At 36.1% G+C, this 6,893-nt stretch overlaps 1 long non-coding RNA gene across 1 annotated transcript in view; it reads right to left on the bottom strand.

The window, feature by feature from the left end:
- Positions 1 to 1,549: 1,549 nt before the first annotated feature.
- The window catches only part of LOC149137781 (uncharacterized), a 30,358-nt gene continuing 25,014 nt past the window's right edge, over positions 1,550 to 6,893 (bottom strand). Inside the window, exon 2 of the long non-coding RNA XR_016239981.1 lies at positions 1,550 to 1,765. This is a non-coding gene — a long non-coding RNA (uncharacterized LOC149137781). The remainder of the gene's footprint in view (positions 1,766 to 6,893) is intronic.

The following is a 6,893-nucleotide window of genomic DNA, read 5'->3' as shown; positions in this document are numbered from 1 at the left end:
CTCAGGCATTTTGGAAGGATACTGAAGTGTTGTGGGCCCTTGAAGCCCAAGCTGTTGCAGTATCTAGTCCTGTATTTTGATGGCAATGCTTGGATCTTTGGAACTATGAAGTGTCGCCCAGTTCTGCTGTTTGAGTAACGGTTTTTTTATTATACAAGGCCTTCCAGGATTTTCCAGGGGTATATGCCTGAATGTTTTTCTAGCCTTCATTCTGGGGAGAGGAGTTTTAATTTTCTCAGTCCTTTCCAGTAGCTGATCCGTTACATTGAGACGCTTTTCTTGGTGTAGCTTCGTTGGATCGCTTCGAGTTCCGCCGTTGTGTGGTGACCATAGTTGGGAGCAGTAGTCGAAGAGACAGAGGACATATGTCCTCCAAAGAACTATCAATGTCTCCTTCTCTCTTGTTTTGAAATTTCGGAGGATCCATCCAGCTAGCCCTCTGCATTGTATTATCAAATTAGTAATATGCACTTGGAAAGATGCCTCATTGCTCATGTCAATGCTCAGGTCACATACTGATTTCGATTCAGCGATTGCAATTCCTCCTCGGCCAGTGTATCCTCTCTGCATGTCGTTAAGCTTTGTGCGCTCGTAGTGCAGGGTTTGGAATATTCCTGCATTAAACTGCATGTTTTTGTTTTCAGCCTACCTGTATATTGCATCCAACTCTCGTTGCAGATGTGCAGTATTTCCAGGATTTTGTATTGTCTGAGAGACTTGTGCCATCTGCATAGCTGGTAAAGGTAGCTACTTGAGCAGATGAGAGCATGTCTCAGAGGGCCACTATGAATAGCAGTAGCCTGTGGATCACCACGTGCTATTTGTGTTTCGTTGGAGGTGGCTCCTTTGGCCACTACTGCCTGACGTCTGTCTATTAGAAAGTGGTGCAGCCACTCTCCAAGTTTTCCGCCTGGATCACGCAGTTTGTGACATATCATACCATGGTCCACTTTATCAAGGGCTTTTGCAAAGTTGAGATGTTTCACAACCACACTTGAGTCATTTAGCACCTGTTTTAAGACCCAGTTGTAGTGTTGCAAGAGCTGTGTTAGACAGCTTCTACCTTGTCGAAATCCATGCTGTGTTTCAGTCAGCAAGTCATTTTCTTCAAGGAACTTGATTAGTTACTTGCAGACTATTCATTCCATAACTTTGCTGATGTGTGAGCCCTATAATTTTTAGCATCTGCAAGAAAGCTCTGCAAAAAAAAGCTGCCATGGTTTTGCAAAGGCTCGTTTGCACAATTTCAGAAGAACCACTGGAGATTTATGAGGGCCAGCAGCTGAGTTTGCGTCAAACCCATCTATGGCTACAGTGTTACGTCTTCTCCAATGTTGATGCACTCAATTTTCGCCTGTTTGTTTACAGGTAAAGTGGCAAAGAACTCTGCTGGTTTGTTCACTTGCCAGTGTCCAAGAGCTGGAGTGAACACACTTTGGAATTGTTCATTTACTTTAGAACTGTTCATTTCACTTATCCACATGGGGTTCCTTGTGAGGGAACCATATTTTTGAAAGAGGATTCCTATATTTGTGGCGTACTGAGGCTGTTTCTTTGACAAACTTAAAGAAAGCTATAGGATTCGACTTGATATTTTATATAACTCAAGCTTCTTTATTTGCTCTCTCCTTTTCATGAGACTGATGCAGACTTTTCTAAATCTCCAATAGCGCTCTCTCCAGGCGAGACTTCTCACCATTTTTAGGGTGATTGCCAAAAGTATGAGATCTTCCACTTTGTTATTAGTGTTATTCGGGCCTTGTACCTAGAGTAGAAAAGAATGTTGTTATTATTCGTTATTTTTTTTTTAATTTTTAAATTCTGGTTATCATTCATTATTATGATTAGAGAATAGTGCATAATTACGGGATGGACATGTATGAGTGTCATCAGGTTTTAACGTGTAATGGTAAATTATGTGACCATTAATTTATGTTGATACAGTTTTATGTAAATCCCCCATGATTGAAAACGAAAAATCAACATATTTTGAAGTAAACTTATATATTTTTTTTTCGGGATATGACGGTATATATATTCTCAAGTTGAGACTTGTATAAGACTATCGTTATATGTAATATATCAAATAGTTTTTAAGATAAATAATTGTATTTATCCCTATTTTAGTATACAGATGGTGGCCTACTATAGCGGTATCTATGAAATTACTTTTGTATATGTGGGTGCAAAGAAATTAGGTCAGAATGTGTAATCAATATTTTAGTAATATTGTATATCTCACGGATATATATGCAGATTGGATATTTCAGATATTCTATATTTCACAATGATTACGTATAAGGCACTCTTTTATTTTAGATGCAACATCTAATGTTTTAGATTAAATTAATATTTTTCAAAGACCAAATATAAATCACTTGATTAATGAGCGATCGTATTGATATTGCTCTAAACGTATAACTCTGATGTTACTGCGTAACCTTAATATGATTTTTGTTAATCCGATGTAACATATTTTCATCTGATTAATGTTAGATGTGACAATAGATGAATGCATAACTGATATTTTGAGACAATCACCATTCACCAGGGATACGGTTTGTACTTAGCAATTGCGTTTCCGGGTATTAACCTTATTTATGATTCGGTTATATGAATAAATCATGATTATATTTTATAGTTGATTGTGGGTTAAAGGAGTTTTTTTTTATATTGTTTTAATAGCTTATTTTTAGCGAATATGTGTTGAGAACATTTCACTATTTACATCTAGAAGTGTAATGCAATTTGACAAGATGGAGAAATATTTTTCTAATCGGAGTACTGACATTGATTGAACGTGTTGGATTAAACCATGTGACATTTCATTTGCATTTCATCTTAAAAGGCTGTATTTATTTCTGATGTTTAATATTTTCTATAAAATATCTCGAAGCGTGTACGTTGTTTCATATAAATTTACTACCCTATTATAAAAGGTAGTTTGCGTCTTTTATCTGAATTTTATATAGATTGCTAAAAACACAAGTCTGGTGTTCAAATTATAAACTAACTATAACACTAGTACAGTGTTGGCCAAAAGTCACCTGATAGTAAAACAAAACCGTTTAATTTCAAGATTCATTTGTTTAACAACTGAGTGAATTTAATAAAAGCATCTGAATATGAAACATCAGGAAAATTGTTCAAACTGAAGTCCTTCTTCAGCGACACATTTTTTCCATTCGAGTAAATACAGATTTACAGATAGTATTTATGGAATTTTGATTTACTGTCGGGTGACTTTTGGCCAATCCTGTATACGTGGTTATTTGACTAGAAACTGCCACTACTGCTTATAGTTGTTAATGGGGTAAGGGAAAGAAAGAAAGAGAGAGAGAGAGAGAGAGATGACTGTGTGAGTGAGAGATGACTGTGAGACGAGGAAGTAGGTGAATGTTCTTTTTAAGGGGAGAGAACCCCTTAACGATTTATATATTTTTTCTTATGTTGAGAGATCATTTTTTTAAAGTGAAAATTGTGAAAGAGCATATAATATTCATATTGTCATATAATTCATTTATTAGATACTCCAGTAGTAGTGGATAGTACCATTTCGCCTTCGTTCTGGAAACCTCAGCACTCGAGATCTTGAAATTAATTTGCATTTATCATTTGCTTCAAAAAAATGTTGAACTTTGTTGTTAAGTTTAAACCTTGTGTCAAAGAAATTGACTATTTTGAGTTTGCTACTCACTACAATTTGTACATACAAACCATTGAATTATTTGGTTAGGGTCTTCTGCAGCTGGTAGTTGATACATTTCAAAATGAATAAGCTATCAATTCAAAAGGATGACTGCGTTAAATTGATTCATTCATCGAAATTCAATGTGGATGAAGCTGAATTATACAACTTATGTCACATTAAGCAACGAGCCAAGTGATTGCAAAGCTGGAGGCTGTAATGTAAATATGCAATATTCAGATATTAATGTGCTATATGTATGTGTGTCTGTGAGCACAGTTGATAACAATATTTACAGTAATCCCTCGCCATATCGCGGTTCACCCATCGCGGTTTATTATTTAAGCTTACGTCGATTCCTCCATGGTGTTGTTTTGCATTTATAATAAAATAAATATATACAAATTATAATTTTTTTTTTTTTTTAATATACAGTACTGTTTCTACTTCACGGATCTTAATCTATCGCGGTGAGGGAATTAACACCCGCTATAGTCGAGGGATTACTGTATACATATTGTATGATTATACAACTATACTCAAGAGAAAGAGAGAGGAGAGAGCTAGCTAAACACAAGATCTAAGTAATACTGAGATGAGAACTGGACCAAAATATAGTGGTTCATGGTTTGAATTTTGTTACAAGATTTATATACTTCATAACTCCATATTTTAGTTGGTCCTTCATAATGTGTTTAAGTGTTATATACATATATACACAGACACATCCACGCAAAAGAGAAAGGCAAGCACACGAACAGTCGATCCCCCAGGACTTTTTAAAGCTTAGTACGTATTCTATCGGTTCTCTTTTGAAAAACCGCTAAGTTACGGTGACGTAAACACACCAACACGTCAAGCGATGGGGGATAAACAGACACAAACACACACACACACACACACACACACACACACACATACATATATATATATATATATAATATATATATGTGTGTGTGTGTGTGTGTGTGTGTGTGTGTGTGTGCGTACACAGATATGCGATGAGCTTCTTTCAGTGTCCATCCACCAAATGCACTCACAAGAATTTGGTCAGTCCGAGACTATCATACAAGTGACTTGCTTCTTACCACACAGCCACAACCATACATACACACATACAGCGTATCTAGTATGTATTTATGTATGTATGCATTTTTAACGGCTGTCGTCTACCTGCAGCTCTTCTTCAGGCTACAGCTTATCCCGCTTTTGTTTGGTGTTTAACAATCTCACAATGCATGATACTCCGGTGAACGGAACACTTCTCTGTCAGAGGATTATCTTTGGTACTCGTTTTGAGTAGACACAGCGCCTTCTTGTTGTCCAGAATGTTTCCGGACTTTCTTTGTTACCATTACTGATGGTGCCCTTTCAAAACGGTGCCGATGTTTCATATCGATCTTTTGTTGCAAATCAGCACTAAAACTGCAATAATGGTGATGAATTTGAAGTCATTATCAAAATATTCCCCTTCTTTCCATTAGTTTGTTCTCTCTGCTTATACAGTATATTATCCTCAACAAAGTCTTCTTCGCTTCATATTTGTTTCTAGTATTCACGGTCCTCAGGTATTTTCTAAATTGTTATCTTGGATTAAAAACGTGACCTTTCAAGGAAATATCTTCCATAAGCATTCAAAACTCGCAAGATCCAAACACAAACTACAAAACCACCACCTCCCCTCACCCAAAAACAGCAATACTAACAGAGTCTGCAGTCATAAAAAAAGTATCGACATATGGTCTGTACAGATAGCATTTGAGTGCCGTATGGTATCACTCAGACATCATCTGCTAAACGATCGCGGTAAAAATACATACATCAATTAAGCGCACAAACGTGAAGAAAACAATAATCTGTGCATCACTAGTGAACACCTCAATATGCATTTCCTTAGAACATTCTATGGAAACCTAGAAGCGCAGGACCAACATACCTCAGCAAAAATTCGGAAGTAAAATGTTCTGCATGTCATGTACAAGTCCGTTTCCTGTAAATTTGAAGAATATTAAAACATAACATCAAGTGCGGCCTCGCTTGGACACGCGACCGTTGCAATCCGACACTCCACAAAGATTTTTACATGTGCAATCCAATAAATATCGAACGAAAGAACAGGAAGTGAAATCCTTATATTCTTCTAATGCAACGGTAAATGTGAATAATGTTTCTCTTCTGTGGAGGATATAATTCAATATTTGTGAGAGGGACACTAAAAACATGAAAATACTTTCTAACGTTCAGAATTTAACTCTTTACTGTTTTACTGTATTAATATCAAACTTTTAATATGGGAGGCTTACATCCAGCTCAGAAACCAGCCACTTCTTCATAGACATCAACCAAAGCGTAAAAATAGATCTGTATATAGGCCTTGTCTTGTTCTTTATGAATTTCTACATTACAAATGGATGTCTTTCACTGCTTATAAGGTATAACTTTTCGTACAGATATATGTTTGTATTTGTACGTAAATACATTTGTTTCTAGAAATGTAATTGCACCCGGTTTAGTGAATAGAGTGCTCCTTTAGAAAGAATAAATATTTCCATAGATTTGTCAAGTTACTATAAAAAAGAACACGTCTCTTGTTATAACCATTGAATTTCTTTCTTTAAAAGGCTAATAAATTTTCACGTCGGTGTCGGCGTTAACTCGCATCCGAGTTGTACAGTAGTGTGCAAATTAATTCAGACAGTATCAAAGTACTCTTCTTCCTTCTATTCTAGTAAATAACCAATGGAATCCATAACTAGGTCCATTGGTCGTACCTTTTCGGCCATATCTACATTGAGCTCTTTTCAGCAACGTCGGACAAACGCTTGATTGTGACAGTTCTTACGCAGCCTTTGAAACCCAACTCTCCGAGTATTGTGTAGCTGGTCTACATCTACAGATGTGTTATCGATACAATTAATACTGTTACGACTAAAAGTAATCGCGTAATAATATAATACATCAATACGAATTTTTAGTTTCATATGTTTCCGGCCAGCCGATGTTTTAACTTCCAACTGAAGTCAATTCGCATCATTTAAATGAACGGCCAATGCAAAACGTATCATTTCAACTTCCTTGAAAATCTCAGGTTTCTAGGATATTAACAATTAAGCTTTACAGCTATCAATCATAGAGGACGGAATCAATATAGTTATCTGATAAAGCTAAAACATATCGAAGATGTAATCTCGCATGATAGAGTAAA

Source organism: Octopus bimaculoides, chromosome 1 (genome assembly GCF_046866305.1).
Source record: "Octopus bimaculoides isolate indiv1 chromosome 1, ASM4686630v1, whole genome shotgun sequence".
NCBI classification, from domain to species: domain Eukaryota; kingdom Metazoa; phylum Mollusca; class Cephalopoda; order Octopoda; family Octopodidae; genus Octopus; species Octopus bimaculoides.
Note: the sequence above shows the minus strand (reverse complement) of the source record. Positions and strands in the feature narration are given on the sequence as shown.